Below are 16,384 nucleotides of genomic sequence, written 5' to 3'. Positions count from 1 at the left end.
CTTTAAAATCACAGTCACGACAACAAATGACAGCGATTTTTCGTTTTTGCGATCATGTAACACACATCTCCCACCGAAATGACGTCATCTTGGATCGTTCTCTGTCACGGTCACTTGTAGGGATTTATCCAAGTTATAACGCAGTTTTTACGTATCGATAGTCAGTTTAAGCGATTATGTAAGCATAATGATCATACAACTGGGTTACACAGAAGTTGTCAAAGTCAATCGCTATAGAAACTAATACCGAGCAGTGTTTTAATAAAGTTTACTTGACGCCTGTGATTCAATAATTACAAATAAAAGTACTTTTAGGATTTTTTTGAATTTTGTACTATACCTTGTAAGTAAGGTATTAGTTTGTAAGTCAATAAAATCAGAATTAGAAAAGTTTTTCATGTAAAATATGACGAAAGTTGAGAATATATAGTAGGTACCTACCTACATACTTATTTCATAAAGCAGAATTACAGTTTTAGAGTTAGTTGAAGTGAATTTAATTAATTGTGTTATTTTTGTAGTGTTTACCGACATTGCCATGTACAATACAATGCATGTAGCATTTGTATTGTACGCGGAAACGGAACGAAAAAGATGTCTTTGTCGAGTTCATTGCAAAACTTTCGTGTCGCGATACCAGCAGGTTTTAGAAGAAATACAAAGTCTTCGAACAACTGCTGCAGGCTGATTATGTATCTCGACGTATCACTTCTAACTGTGTAACGCAAAGCTAAATTGAACACTAGAGTGTTTTTGCAATTCCGATTATGTAAGACAAAAGACAGCCACAATGCCTAGTGATATCGTTCTAGGCGCAAAATTTTATCGACATTATGCGACTAAATAAAATACACCCTTTCCCGGTACTACTTACTACGGGTGCGGCATACTTTTGCACATATACGCATTATACTTGATTTTGCTGTTTGTCTGTGGTGAAGTGAAGTGCCATAGTTTCTTTGTTGGTAAACAAAGCCGTATTAAAATATTAATAAAAAAATTGGTTTCGTTGGATCAAAGTACTTGCTACTGCTAGTTTTTTGTTTTCAATAGAAGTAATTAATTAATCATTTTATCGTATACATTTTTATTAGTGTTAATAGTTAATTTATCAAAGTAAACGGCCACTTTTACATAAAACATTATCTACACGAAAGTTCTTCAAAGTTTTATCGTCTGCCTATGATTAATTTAATGGTCGTTGTGATAATATGTAAAGTATATTGTATAGTGTTTTGTTTATTAAAGTTTATCGCTTGCAACTAAAGATGTCCGGGAAACTCAATGATCGCCTTGGCTTGGATCAAACTTGGCGATGGGTTGTTTTGGAGGGCCTTTGGAAAGTCAGGCTACTAAATAAACCTTCCGTGTTCGCGTCTGCCAGTGGCGTTGTGTAAGTTATTACATATCTATATTCTATATTATTATTTTAAAGAGGATGAGAGGAAATTTTTGATATTGTAGGGGGTAATCTCTGGATCTACTAAACCGATTTCGAAAATTCTTTCACCAATAGAAACTCACATAACTTGCGAGTGTAATAGGCTATATTTTATCCCTGTAGTCCCAAGAGAGTGAGAACTATGCAGGTAGAACTGTCGAGCATCAGATAGTAATTATATTCAATTGAAATTCATGATTTTCTATTATAAGTTTAACATAATACTTGGTTTTGTGACTAGCATATTGCATTAACAAGCCTTTTTAAACCACAACTATACCTGCACCATGTAACCTTTAAGTTCTAAGCATTAAGTACAAGACAAATAATCAAAATCAAACTTTGTCTCATTATGCAGATGTATTAGAATTGTTTGTATTTGTAGGTGTTTGTTTTAGTTACATTAAGGCTAAATATAAAATCCTACCTTGATTAGTAATTTTTTTATGATGATTGAGGCTAGCCACTTAAAATAATTAATTCAAATTTCAAGTACAATATATAGTTAAGTTAAATCCTACAAGTATATGTATCTCCTACAAAACTGGATAAAATATAAGGCAAATCAAAAAACAAAAGAGCTCAGTTTAATCCCATAAAAGCCCAGTTGCTGCAGAGTATAGACTAGAGGGTTTGCCAGGGATATAGGTCCATAAGCACAGCAATAGCCCAGTGGATGTAACCTCTGCCTCAGATTCTAGAGGGTGTGGGTTTGTATCCAGTCCGGGGCATGCAGCTCCAACTTTTCAGTTGTGTACATTTTAAGATATTAAATATCACATGTATCAAATGGTGAAGGAAAACATCGTGAGGAAACCTGCATACCAGATAATTCTCTTAATTCTCTGCTTATGTGAAGTCTGCTAATCCCCTTTGGGTCAGAGTGGTGGACTATTGGTCTAATCATGAATGAATGAATAGTATTACCTAATCCAGTGTATGTAATTCTTAATGATAATAATTGCTAATTCAAATAATAATTTGTACTTTATATTTTCTTTTATTATGTACATGTTCAGCTTAATAAATATTGCACATTTTGATTTGTTAAATATCATCATTTTGATTTGTTAAATATCACATATAATGAATATTGTTATCATTTACAATAATGTATTGTTTATGATAACAATATTCATTAACCTGAAACTAAAGGATCACAAACATTCTTCGTCTGAAAAGAAGCTCAACATAAATACAACAAAGTATTATTTTTGTTATCACCATCTCACAGAAATATATTGTAGAACCAAGTAATATACCTGAGGTATAAATATATCAATTAACCCCCCCCTAGATTTGTCATTTATATAAACTCTTAATCAAGATATAATACATAGGCCATTTCTTATCTCAATATTCCCACAGGAATGAGATCTACTTAAAGAAACCGGGGGCATATGTAGTTCATGTAATAAAAAAATATTTTCTACATTTCAGATCAACATGAAGATGTGGGCTCTAAACTTTGAGTGCCAGGGACTGACTATGGAAGTCTCCATGTCGCTGGTCACCATTGAGGTGCAAAACACCTTGAAAAAATTGGTGATTCTGAATCCTTCATCTCTATGAACGATTCATGAAGAAAGAATTAAACAAACATTTAATGAACAGATTTTTTATAAGATTATTATCAATAATGACATTGCATATGAGAGAAAATTGTCAAATATAATTTCATTTTAATTTAATATAGTTAATTATGACATCACTGTATATAAAGAATATGATTATTATCATTTGGTTAATTTCAGTATTACATAGTATTAGATAAAAATTTTATTGTAAAATTGCACATCAAAATATGTTTTATTATCTATTATTAGGAGGAAATATTATTTAACTATTATTATTATCCCTAATAGCCCAGTGAATGTGACCTCTGCCTCCAATTCCGGAGGGTGTGAGGTTGAACCCGTTCCGGGGCACGCACCTCCAACTTTTCAGTTGTGTGCATTTTAAGAAACTAAATATCACGTGTCTCAAACAGTGAAGGAAAACATCGTGAGGAAACCTGCATACCAGAGAATTCTCTTAATTCTCTGCATATGTGATGTCTACCAATGTAATCCAAATATGCTGGCCCATATTCGGCTCCTGTCAGAATGAGAGGGGTTAGGCATTGGCCTTCCCTTACCTTATCAGCCGATAGACGTCCACTGCTGGACATAGGCCTCTTACATGGACCTCCAAGCACAACGACCTTGAGCCGCGAACATCCAACCAACCGACCAACCACGCTTTCCAGTGCGGGGTCTCCCGAGTGCGGGTAGGCACTAACCCCTCTTACTGAGGGAGACTCGAGCTCAGCAGTGAGCCGAATATGTGTTTATAATGATGATGATGATGATGATTATTATTTAAGTAATTGTAAAAGAAAAAATTGAATACTACATTAGTTGTTTATCTATACAATTCAATAATTTTAAGAACAAAACATGTACCTACCACATTGTAGGAAATAAATAAATAATGATTTGATTAAAAACAATGTTGTTTAATGTTAAGCAGGTAGGGCCAGGTAGTTCTATATTTGTGTAACATCTATTACTTAAAAATAAAAAATATATTTACTTGTGTTGGTATTTTTTATTCAGACTTATATATTGTTGTTGACAAATTTTGTTATAATATATATCTTTCATTCTTTAGTTTAATTTAATCAAGAAACGACCCTACTTACACATATAGGTACCCCCTCTAACAAAAATAGACTGAAGTATAGGTAAATATTTAACAAAAATGTAAATTAAAAATTAATTATAGATTAATTAAAAACATGACTACAATTTGAATTATCAACTTTAATAATTTGCTTCAAAATAAAAACACATACGCGTGGCGCAGTAAGTAGTGCTCCTGCATCCACGGTCATGGGTTCGATTCCCACACCTGGAAAATATTTGTGTGAAGAGCATGGGTTTTTTCCAGAGTGTGTGTATTTATACATTATATAAATATTTATAGGTAGTATATAAATGTAAATGAATATTATAATATCAACTATCTTAGTACCCACAACACAAGCTACTCTGTATGCCTACTTTGGGGCTAGATAGTGCTTTGTATGGTTTAAGTATAAATAATTATACAGAAGGCTTGGTCACGAAAAAATATATCCAGTCCTTTGTCTGCATAGCTTGAGGGTTCTAGCAACTTGTTATCATGGTTTTGAGTGAGGAATCCTTGGACAATACTGCCATCACAAGGATTACTGTTTTCTGTATCCAGCCCTTGATCTAACAGCCAAGTGAAAGCTTCTTTAGGTGTTGGTTGAAACATTGTTAAGCTCTTCACTTCTTCAAAATTATTAGTGATTCTCCTAGAAAAATAAATCATAATGTAGGTATACATGGTACTGCCCAACAAGTTCTTATAAAGTAGGTATATAATATACTGACCTGTGATAAGTCTCCTCCTTCGGCTGCATAGCTTGAGGGTTTAGGAAACCAGAGTTCATGGTTTTGGAGTGAGAAAACATTTTACAATATGCACCCAACTACAAGGCTCCACCGTATTTCTGACACAGCAATGTTGTGCATATCTTCATGGGATCTAGGAGCAGCTCCCAAGATGGGGGTCATCATGCAAACATTGGTCACCTGAAAGAATTGAAGTGTGTATTGCAATGTATTATGTATTTTGCCTACATAAAAGTAACAGTTATATATAATTTATAGTATATAATTTATATTTGGATCCTGTAGTTTCATTAACTGACAGTTATACCTAAGCAACAGCTTACCTAACAACCAACAGCGGTCCCTATTGGGCAGGTTTTCCTCAAGTGGTCTTATTGCACTGGTTCCATATGTACAAGTCATAAGATGCACCACCAAATTGAGCATCCACTATGTTATTATTAGATTGGCATCACATATCTGAAATATTAATTGACAATATATAAATAAGTTAATGTTTAAATAAAAGGAGGTACCATGCTTTTATTCAATTCTAATTGTTAGCCTCCTAGTAGCTCTTGGCTTGTAGGCCGAACTATTGTCACATGGGTGCAATCAATGCGCCCTAATACCCGGGCAATCCAAATTTTTTCATAAATCTGTAAGTAGATGTTAATCTAGATTAAGCACCTGGGTATATGTCTATTTACAGTAACATCCTGTGATATGAATAAGCACTCTGTGTATTATTTATTAATCTCAATCAATAATCAATCTCATTTTGCAAATAAGTTTTTATGCAAAATCAACCTATGAAAGATTCAGTGTGGTAGTGAACACAAATTAGTTGAGTCTTAGAAAAAAAAACTAAAAATATAATGAATAGGTTATGTTAGTTTCATACTGTGCTATAAGTTAGTTTCATACTTACTTATTTATAATGATTTTGTGTTTAATGCAAAGGGAACTTAACACATTTTTTTTAAACAGCTGGGGTATTCAGGAGCGTCAGCGACTTCATGTAGGCATTTGCTAAAAGATGCCTTAGCCATCACAAAGCCATTTGTATGATCCATTGGCATAAAAGTTTAAAGCTGTCAAGACCTGTAAATAATATTCAATGGTTTAATTTAGGTTCTTAGGATGACAGTGACCGATCTTTAGATAATATTATTTGTTTCTTACAATCTAACACAAATACTACTGGACTGATTATAAAAAATCTTTCACCATTGGTAAGCTACAGCACAGAGTAATATAGGCTATATAAAATATAGCCCGTATTACTCTGTGCTACCCCATATTCCCACAGGAACGGGAACTACACCGGCCAAACTATGGTGTGTCTGCTAGTACTGAATAAGCCTACTCCAAATCTTAAACCAACTTATCCTATGATGGAAGCTCACCATATAAAAATACCATATTCGGCTCACTGCTGAGCTCGAGTCTCCTCTCAGAATGAGAGGGGTTAGGCCCATAGTCCACGTCACTTGCTCAACGCAGAGAATGAAGAAAATTCCTTCATTCATTCATATAACTTACTTATCTCTAATTCATTGCGAACAGCAGTTGTTCGAAGACTTTGTATTTCTTCTAAAACCTGCTGGTATCGCGACACGAAAGTTTTGCAATGAACTCGACAAAGACATCTTTTTCGTTCCGTTTCCGCGTACAATACAAATGCTACATGCATTGTATTGTACATGGCAATGTCGGTAAACACTACAAAAATAACACAATTAATTAAATTCACTTCAACTAACTCTAAAACTGTAATTCTGCTTTATGAAATAAGTATGTAGGTAGGTACCTACTATACAACGTGTCCCAAAATTCAACGATAAGCGGGCGCCAAAAGATTGACCTGCTCATGAGCACTTAAGGAAAAATAATAAAAAAAATATACCTAAATTTTTTTTTTAGTTACAAAATAAATTTTAAAATTCTTTGAAAATTTACACCTTGTATGATATTTTGAACTACCGCAGCTACAATTTCTTAAATATGCTTAAGATTTTTTTTGTATCGGAACCTAAGTAGTACTACTATTCACCACAACTCTTAAAAACACCACAATGCCCGCAGTTTTTACACAAAAAAAAATCAAAATATTTTTTTTCCCTCAAATTTTTAAAGATTTTTACTTTCAGTCTACTTTGACTCATGGTCTTGCAAAAAAAAGTATGAACACCGCTATGGCAAGTTATTTTCAAAGTTGACGCAACTAATCAAGATTTCAAAATAGTATAATACCCTAGGATAACTAGTCACAAAAAAAAATATGCGTACCATTTGTAAACAAGAACCAAATTTCTTAATTGTTCTTGTTGTTAGTAATAAATTTTACTATGTTCCAAAAATGTGTTTGTTATTTTAATTACACAACATTAAAGTAAATGTTCGAATTGTTTTCCACCGGCATTAATACAGGCACGACATCGCCTTAAAAACGACCGTTTTATTTTTCGCGCATATCTTCTAGCATTGATATGTGCCGCAGCCTGAGTGATTTTTTGCCGAAGCTCGTCCAATGTCGTAATCGGTTTTGCGTAGATCCTGTCTTTGAGACAACCCCAATAAAAGAAATCCAGGGGGTTTAGGTCGGGTGATCGGGGTGGCCATAGGATAGGACCAAGTCGCCCGATCCAACGCCCCGGATACTCGTGGTCTAGGTATTGTCTCACAGGACGAGCGTAGTGAGCTGGGCAACCATCATTTTGATACCACATATTTTGAAGGTCGCTTAGGGGGACGTCTTCTAGTAATTCTTGCAAATCATTTTGTAAAAAGTTCAAATAACTGTCCCCATCTAAGTTTCCTTGTAATTCAAAAGGCCCAATCACTTTTCCATTTAAAATGCCCGTCCATAAGTTGACCTTAAATTGATATTGGGATTTGTCTTCTCTCATCAGGTGCGGATTCTCATTGCTCCAGCTGTGTAGGTTGTGAAGATTTAAATAGCCATCTTTCTTGCAGGTTGTTTCATCCGACCATAGTACTTTATCCAAGAACTGAGGATCTTCCCGATGCTTTTGAAGCATCACTCGGCAAAATGCGATCCGCAGTGGATAGTCCCGTGATAGTAACGTTTGATGCACATTCATAAATACCCGATAATCTGGATATCTTTGAGCGTTTGGGTACCTTTCTCGATACAATCTGCTAGCAGCGTTAGCATTGCACCGACATTCTCCATAAATGAGATGCATGTTAGCGTATTCCATCGGCGTGTATGGTTGCGGCATGATAACGCTAAACAGTCCAAAATACACCAAAAGTCCAATTCACAAAACACAGGCACAGTCCAAAATAATGCCAGGTCAGTTCAGTTTGCAGATCACTTAAGTCCAGTCCAAAATGCAAAGCCAAAAGTCGTTAGTACGAGAGCCACGTCAATTGAATACGGAAAGTTGCGCAGTAAACAAAGGAGCAGAGCGTACTGACTTGCTGGGAACAGGATTTTCTTTACCTGCATCATTGTCATTCAACAAAGAACATCTGTCTATCCCTCTCTAACGTATACTTATCGCTATCTTTCTCTCTCTCTCTCTCTCTTATTTTTAAATGTTATCGTTCGTTCCATTAAAATTCTAGGAAATTGCAACGTATGACTCACATCATTTTGTGCATAAAGTAAAAGTGATTTCTAGGAGCAAAAACATTTTAGAAATTTAGTTCTTGTTTACAAATGGTACGCATATTTTTTTTTTGCGACTAGTTATCCTAGGGTATTATACTATTTTGAAATCTTGATTAGTTGCGTCAACTTTGAAAATAACTTGCCATAGCGGTGTTCATACTTTTTTTTGCAAGACCATGAGTCAAAGTAGACTGAAAGTAAAAATCTTTAAAAATTTGAGGGAAAAAAAATATTTTGATATTTTTTTGTGTAAAAACTGCGGGCATTGTGGTGTTTTTAAGAGTTGTGGTGAATAGTAGTACTACTTAGGTTCCGATACAAAAAAAATCTTAAGCATATTTAAGAAATTGTAGCTGCGGTAGTTCAAAATATCATACAAGGTGTAAATTTTCAAAGAATTTTAAAATTTATTTTGTAACTAAAAAAAAAATTTAGGTATATTTTTTTTATTATTTTTCCTTAAGTGCTCATGAGCAGGTCAATCTTTTGGCGCCCGCTTATCGTTGAATTTTGGGACACGTTGTATATTCTCAACTTTCGTCATATTTTACATGAAAAACTTTTCTAATTCTGATTTTATTGACTTACAAACTAATACCTTACTTACAAGGTATAGTACAAAATTCAAAAAAATCCTAAAAGTACTTTTATTTGTAACTATTGAATCACAGGCGTCAAGTAAACTTTATTAAAACACTGCTCGGTATTAGTTTCTATAGCGATTGACTTTGACAACTTCTGTGTCACCCAGTTGTATGATCATTATGCTTACATAATCGCTTAAACTGACTATCGATACGTAAAAACTGCGTTACAACTTGGATAAATCCCTACAAGTGACCGTGACAGAGAACGATCCAAGATGACGTCATTTCGGTGGGAGATGTGTGTTACATGATCGCAAAAACGAAAAATCGCTGTCATTTGTTGTCGTGACTGTGATTTTAAAGCGTTCACCGAGTTACATAATGACCCTGCTGTTCGCAATGAATTAGAGATAAGTAAGTTATATGAATGAATGAAGGAATTTTCTTCATTCTCTGCGTTGAGCAAGTGACGTGGACTATGGGCCTAACCCCTCTCATTCTGAGAGGAGACTCGAGCTCAGCAGTGAGCCGAATATGGTATTTTTATATGGTGAGCTTCCATCATCATAGTTGGTTTAAGATTTGGAGTAGGCTTATTCAGTACTAGCAGACACACCATAGTTTGACCGGTGTAGTTCCCGTTCCTGTGGGAATATGGGGTAGCACAGAGTAATACGGGCTATATTTTATATAGCCTATATTACTCTGTGCTGTAGCTTACCAATGGTGAAAGATTTTTTATAATCAGTCCAGTAGTATTTGTGTTAGATTGTAAGAAACAAATAATATTATCTAAAGATCGGTCACTGTCATCCTAAGAACCTAAATTAAACCATTGAATATTATTTACAGGTCTTGGCAGCTTTAAACTTTTATGCCAATGGATCATACAAATGGCTTTGTGATGGCTAAGGCATCTTTTAGCAAATGCCTACATGAAGTCGCTGACGCTCCTGAATACCCCAGCTGTTTAAAAAAAATGTGTTAAGTTCCCTTTGCATTAAACACAAAATCATTATAAATAAGTAAGTATGAAACTAACTTATAGCACTAACATAACCTATTCATTATATTTTTAGTTTTTTTTTTCTAAGACTCAACTAATTTGTGTTCACTACCACACTGAAACTTTCATAGGTTGATTTTGCATAAAAACTTATTTGCAAAATGAGATTGATTATTGATTGAGATTAATAAATAATACACAGAGTGCTTATTCATATCACAGGATGTTACTGTAAATAGACATATACCCAGGTGCTTAATCTAGATTAACATCTACTTACAGATTTATGAAAAAATTTGGATTGCCCGGGTATTAGGGCGCATTGATTGCACCCATGTGACAATAGTTCGGCCTACAAGCCAAGAGCTACTAGGAGGCTAACAATTAGAATTGAATAAAAGCATGGTACCTCCTTTTATTTAAACATTAACTTATTTATATATTGTCAATTAATATTTCAGATATGTGATGCCAATCTAATAATAACATAGTGGATGCTCAATTTGGTGGTGCATCTTATGACTTGTACATATGGAACCAGTGCAATAAGATCACTTGAGGAAAACCTGCCCAATAGGGACCGCTGTTGGTTGTTAGGTAAGCTGTTGCTTAGGTATAACTGTCAGTTAATGAAACTACAGGATCCAAATATAAATTATATACTATAAATTATATATAACTGTTACTTTTATGTAGGCAAAATACATAATACATTGCAATACACACTTCAATTCTTTCAGGTGACCAATGTTTGCATGATGACCCCCATCTTGGGAGCTGCTCCTAGATCCCATGAAGATATGCACAACATTGCTGTGTCAGAAATACGGTGGAGCCTTGTAGTTGGGTGCATATTGTAAAATGTTTCCTCACTCCAAAACCATGAACTCTGGTTTCCTAAACCCTCAAGCTATGCAGCCGAAGGAGGAGACTTATCACAGGTCAGTATATTATATACCTACTTTATAAGAACTTGTTGGGCAGTACCATGTATACCTACATTATGATTTATGTTTCTAGGAGAATCACTAATAATTTTGAAGAAGTGAAGAGCTTAACAATGTTTCAACCAACACCTAAAGAAGCTTTCACTTGGCTGTTAGATCAAGGGCTGGATACAGAAAACAGTAATCCTTGTGATGGCAGTATTGTCCAAGGATTCCTCACTCAAAACCATGATAACAAGTTGCTAGAACCCTCAAGCTATGCAGACAAAGGACTGGATATATTTTTTCGTGACCAAGCCTTCTGTATAATTATTTATACTTAAACCATACAAAGCACTATCTAGCCCCAAAGTAGGCATACAGAGTAGCTTGTGTTGTGGGTACTAAGATAGTTGATATTATAATATTCATTTACATTTATATACTACCTATAAATACTTATATAATGTATAAATACACACACACTGGAAAAAACCCATGCTCTTCACACAAATATTTTCCAGGTGTGGGAATCAAACCCATGACCGTGGATGCAGGAGCACTACTTACTGCGCCACGCGTATGTGTTTTTATTTTGAAGCAAATTATTAAAGTTGATAATTCAAATTGTAGTCATGTTTTTAATTAATCTATAATTAATTTTTAATTTACATTTTTGTTAAATATTTACCTATACTTCAGTCTATTTTTGTTAGAGGGGGTACCTATATGTGTAAGTAGGGTCGTTTCTTGATTAAATTAAACTAAAGAATGAAAGATATATATTATAACAAAATTTGTCAACAACAATATATCAAGTCTGAATAAAAAATACCAACACAAGTAAATATATTTTTTATTTTTAAGTAATAGATGTTACACAAATATAGAACTACCTGGCCCTAACTGATTAACATTAAACAACATTGTTTTTAATCAAATCATTATTTATTTATTTCCTACAATGTGGTAGGTACATGTTTTGTTCTTAAAATTATTGAATTGTATAGATAAACAACTAATGTAGTATTCAATTTTTTCTTTTACAATTACTTAACACGTTCAGTGCCACCGACTCGCCCGGAGAGTCCACGTAAATTTTATTCCAGCGCCGTAGACTCGCCTCGCGAGTTCAATGTTTTTGCAATTTTTTTTCAAAATGCATGTGTATTTTCTGCTTAAAATAATACTGAAGACTAAATATACACTAATCTAATGAATAACGTGGTGGGCCGGGTGTGCAGACCCAGTTTATAATCGAAAGAAAATAAACTATTCTGCAATGCCTTGAACTCGCTAGGCGAGTTCACTAACATAGATTCTCAAACTTTTATAAATGAAATATATAAAATCATCGTCGTAAGCCTCCGTTTCTGGCACATGTAGCACTAAAAATATACCAGACACTATTTAATAAATTTCGAAAGTAATTAAAATGTAACTTTACTCAAAACATCTATACATATAATAAGAAAATCTGTTTATAAAAACAATATAAGATATCAACAATAATCAGTATTTGTAAGATTGAGAGCCACTGCATAAATTACGAAACAAACTTACCTTTTCGTTTATTTATAGTGTTTCTTGCCATTTTCTTTTTGTTAAATTACACCATATACTAGTTAATTGCTTTAAACACGTAACGTACACTGTCACGGCCACAAAAATAACAGAACATAGTTTTTACCCTAACGCAATGCCACTGAACTCGCGTGGCGAGTCGAATGATTCGTATCGCAGCGCCGGCGACTCACCTAGCGAGTCCAACGTAAAATGTAGGCGGCTCCCGAGAAAACATCGTGAAAATCGTAGCGGTAATGAAAGTGTTAAATAATCATCATCATCATCATCATCATTATAAACACATATTCGGCTCACTGCTGAGCTCGAGTCTCCCCCAGTAAGAGGGGTTAGTGCCTACCCGCACTCGGGAGACCCCGCACTGGAAAGCGTGGTTGGTCGGTTGGTTGGATGTTCGCGGCTCAAGGTCGTTGTGCTTGGAGGTCTATGTAAGAGGCCTATGTACAGGAGTGGACGTCTATCGGCTGATAAGGTAAGGGAAGGCCAATGCCTAACCCCTCTCATTCTGACAGGAGCCGAATATGGGCCAGCATATTTGGATTACATTGGTAGACATCACATATGCAGAGAATTAAGAGAATTCTCTGGTATGCAGGTTTCCTCACGATGTTTTCCTTCACTGTTTGAGACACGTGATATTTAGTTTCTTAAAATGCACACAACTGAAAAGTTGGAGGTGCGTGCCCCGGAACGGGTTCAACCTCACACCCTCCGGAATTGGAGGCAGAGGTCACATTCACTGGGCTATTAGGGATAATAATAATAGTTAAATAATATTTCCTCCTAATAATAGATAATAAAACATATTTTGATGTGCAATTTTACAATAAAATTTTTATCTAATACTATGTAATACTGAAATTAACCAAATGATAATAATCATATTCTTTATATACAGTGATGTCATAATTAACTATATTAAATTAAAATGAAATTATATTTGACAATTTTCTCTCATATGCAATGTCATTATTGATAATAATCTTATAAAAAATCTGTTCATTAAATGTTTGTTTAATTCTTTCTTCATGAATCGTTCATAGAGATGAAGGATTCAGAATCACCAATTTTTTCAAGGTGTTTTGCACCTCAATGGTGACCAGCGACATGGAGACTTCCATAGTCAGTCCCTGGCACTCAAAGTTTAGAGCCCACATCTTCATGTTGATCTGAAATGTAGAAAATATTTTTTTATTACATGAACTACATATGCCCCCGGTTTCTTTAAGTAGATCTCATTCCTGTGGGAATATTGAGATAAGAAATGGCCTATGTATTATATCTTGATTAAGAGTTTATATAAATGGCAAATCTAGGGGGGGGGTTAATTGATATATTTATACCTCAGGTATATTACTTGGTTCTACAATATATTTCTGTGAGATGGTGATAACAAAAATAATACTTTGTTGTATTTATGTTGAGCTTCTTTTCAGACGAAGAATGTTTGTGATCCTTTAGTTTCAGGTTAATGAATATTGTTATCATAAACAATACATTATTGTAAATGATAACAATATTCATTATATGTGATATTTAACAAATCAAAATGATGATATTTAACAAATCAAAATGTGCAATATTTATTAAGCTGAACATGTACATAATAAAAGAAAATATAAAGTACAAATTATTATTTGAATTAGCAATTATTATCATTAAGAATTACATACACTGGATTAGGTAATACTATTCATTCATTCATGATTAGACCAATAGTCCACCACTCTGACCCAAAGCGGATTAGCAGACTTCACATAAGCAGAGAATTAAGAGAATTATCTGGTATGCAGGTTTCCTCACGATGTTTTCCTTCACCATTTGATACATGTGATATTTAATATCTTAAAATGTACACAACTGAAAAGTTGGAGCTGCATGCCCCGGACTGGATACAAACCCACACCCTCTGGAATCTGAGGCAGAGGTTACATCCACTGGGCTATTGCTGTGCTTATGGACCTATATCCCTGGCAAACCCTCTAGTCTATACTCTGCAGCAACTGGGCTTTTATGGGATTAAACTGAGCTCTTTTGTTTTTTGATTTGCCTTATATTTTATCCAGTTTTGTAGGAGATACATATACTTGTAGGATTTAACTTAACATATACTATAACTATATATTGTAATTGAAATTTGAATTAATTATTTTAAGTGGCTAGCCTCAATCATCATAAAAAAATTACTAATCAAGGTAGGATTTTATATTTAGCCTTAATGTAACTAAAACAAACACCTACAAGTACAAACAATTCTAATACATCTGCATAATGAGACAAAGTTTGATTTTGATTATTTGTCTTGTACTTAATGCTTAGAACTTAAAGGTTACATGGTGCAGGTATAGTTGTGGTTTAAAAAGGCTTGTTAATGCAATATGCTAGTCACAAAACCAAGTATTATGTTAAACTTATAATAGAAAATCATGAATTTCAATTGAATATAATTACTATCTGATGCTCGACAGTTCCACCTGCATAGTTCTCACTCTCTTGGGACTACAGGGATAAAATATAGCCTATTACACTCGCAAGTTATGTGAGTTTCTATTGGTGAAAGAATTTTCGAAATCGGTTTAGTAGATCCAGAGATTACCCCCTACAATATCAAAAATTTCCTCTCATCCTCTTTAAAATAATAATATAGAATATAGATATGTGATAACTTACACAACGCCACTGGCAGACGCGAACACGGAAGGTTTATTTAGTAGCCTGACTTTCCAAAGGCCCTCCAAAACAACCCATCGCCAAGTTTGATCCAAGCCAAGGCGATCATTGAGTTTCCCGGACATCTTTAGTTGCAAGCGATGAACTTTAATAAACAAAACACTATACAATATACTTTACATATTATCACAACGACCATTAAATTAATCATAGGCAGACGATAAAACTTTGAAGAACTTTCGTGTAGATAATGTTTTATGTAAAAGTGGCCGTTTACTTTGATAAATTAACTATTAACACTAATAAAAATGTATACGATAAAATGATTAATTAATTACTTCTATTGAAAACAAAAAACTAGCAGTAGCAAGTACTTTGATCCAACGAAACCAATTTTTTTATTAATATTTTAATACGGCTTTGTTTTGTTTACCAACAAAGAAACTATGGCACTTCACTTCACCACAGACAAACAGCAAAATCAAGTATAATGCGTATATGTGCAAAAGTATGCCGCACCCGTAGCAAGTAGTACCGGGAAAGGGTGTATTTTATTTAGTCGCATAATGTCGATAAAATTTTGCGCCTAGAACGATATCACTAGGCATTGTGGCTGTCTTTTGTCTTACATAATCGGAATTGCAAAAACACTCTAGTGTTCAATTTAGCTTTGCGTTACACAGTTAGAAGTGATACGTCGAGATACATAATCAGCCTGCAGGTGGTTGAAGCATCAGACACAACAATAGTGCTTAGTTAGGCATTGTGGTGTATGGCACAATTTTTTAAATAAATGCTTTTTCTTTCTTTCTTTCTTTCTTTCTTGACATACACGAAAATGAGATGCTCTAAAACAAATGTCATCCGGTGTCTATTGGTGGATATCATAAAGTAGGAAGTAGACATTTCTCAATTGATAATAAACCAATTGACAAAATGTCATTTACTTAATGTGTTATATCCACCAGTAAGCACCAGATGACATTTGTTACATAGAATCTCAATTTCGTTTATTATGTCAACTAGCATACATCAAAGATAGTGAATAAGCCTTTTAATAATTATAATTGCAAAGATATATGTTGAAAATTATATTTGCACTGCACCAGAGGTTATAGTGTGCCTT

The 16,384-nt window shown here is 34.2% G+C and overlaps 4 long non-coding RNA genes across 8 annotated transcripts; 2 read left to right on the top strand and 2 right to left on the bottom strand.

Moving 5' to 3' along the window:
* The first annotated feature begins 15 nt into the window (after window positions 1-15).
* Window positions 16-11,852, top strand: LOC112057588 (uncharacterized). 4 transcript variants are annotated; one of them, XR_008252039.1, is made up of 5 exons: window positions 16-178; window positions 9,925-10,097; window positions 10,540-10,675; window positions 10,819-11,019; window positions 11,099-11,852. It is a non-coding gene; the product is annotated as an uncharacterized LOC112057588 (long non-coding RNA). The 4 variants fall into 4 exon arrangements; XR_008252038.1 differs by lacking the exon at window positions 16-178 and adding an exon at window positions 9,468-9,486; XR_008252037.1 differs by lacking the exon at window positions 16-178 and adding an exon at window positions 9,483-9,622.
* LOC128199392 (uncharacterized) lies at window positions 1,236-4,019 on the top strand. Its single transcript, XR_008252043.1, has 2 exons — window positions 1,236-1,393; window positions 2,882-4,019. It is a non-coding gene; the product is annotated as an uncharacterized LOC128199392 (long non-coding RNA).
* LOC128199390 (uncharacterized) lies at window positions 4,226-7,271 on the bottom strand. 2 transcript variants are annotated; one of them, XR_008252041.1, is made up of 5 exons: window positions 7,135-7,149; window positions 5,774-5,946; window positions 5,187-5,322; window positions 4,843-5,043; window positions 4,226-4,763 (listed from the first exon to the last, which is right to left on the bottom strand). It is a non-coding gene; the product is annotated as an uncharacterized LOC128199390 (long non-coding RNA). The 2 variants fall into 2 exon arrangements; XR_008252040.1 differs by having other exon boundaries at window positions 5,774-7,271.
* Window positions 10,722-16,079, bottom strand: LOC128199391 (uncharacterized). The gene is made up of 2 exons (XR_008252042.1): window positions 15,259-16,079; window positions 10,722-13,757 (listed from the first exon to the last, which is right to left on the bottom strand). It is a non-coding gene; the product is annotated as an uncharacterized LOC128199391 (long non-coding RNA).
* Window positions 16,080-16,384: the final 305 nt, after the last annotated feature.

The sequence above is a fragment of the Bicyclus anynana genome, chromosome 23 (assembly GCF_947172395.1).
Source record: "Bicyclus anynana chromosome 23, ilBicAnyn1.1, whole genome shotgun sequence".
In the NCBI taxonomy this organism is placed as follows: domain Eukaryota; kingdom Metazoa; phylum Arthropoda; class Insecta; order Lepidoptera; family Nymphalidae; genus Bicyclus; species Bicyclus anynana.
The sequence above is the reverse complement of the archived record's forward strand: the minus strand, read 5'-3'. Positions and strand labels throughout refer to the sequence as shown.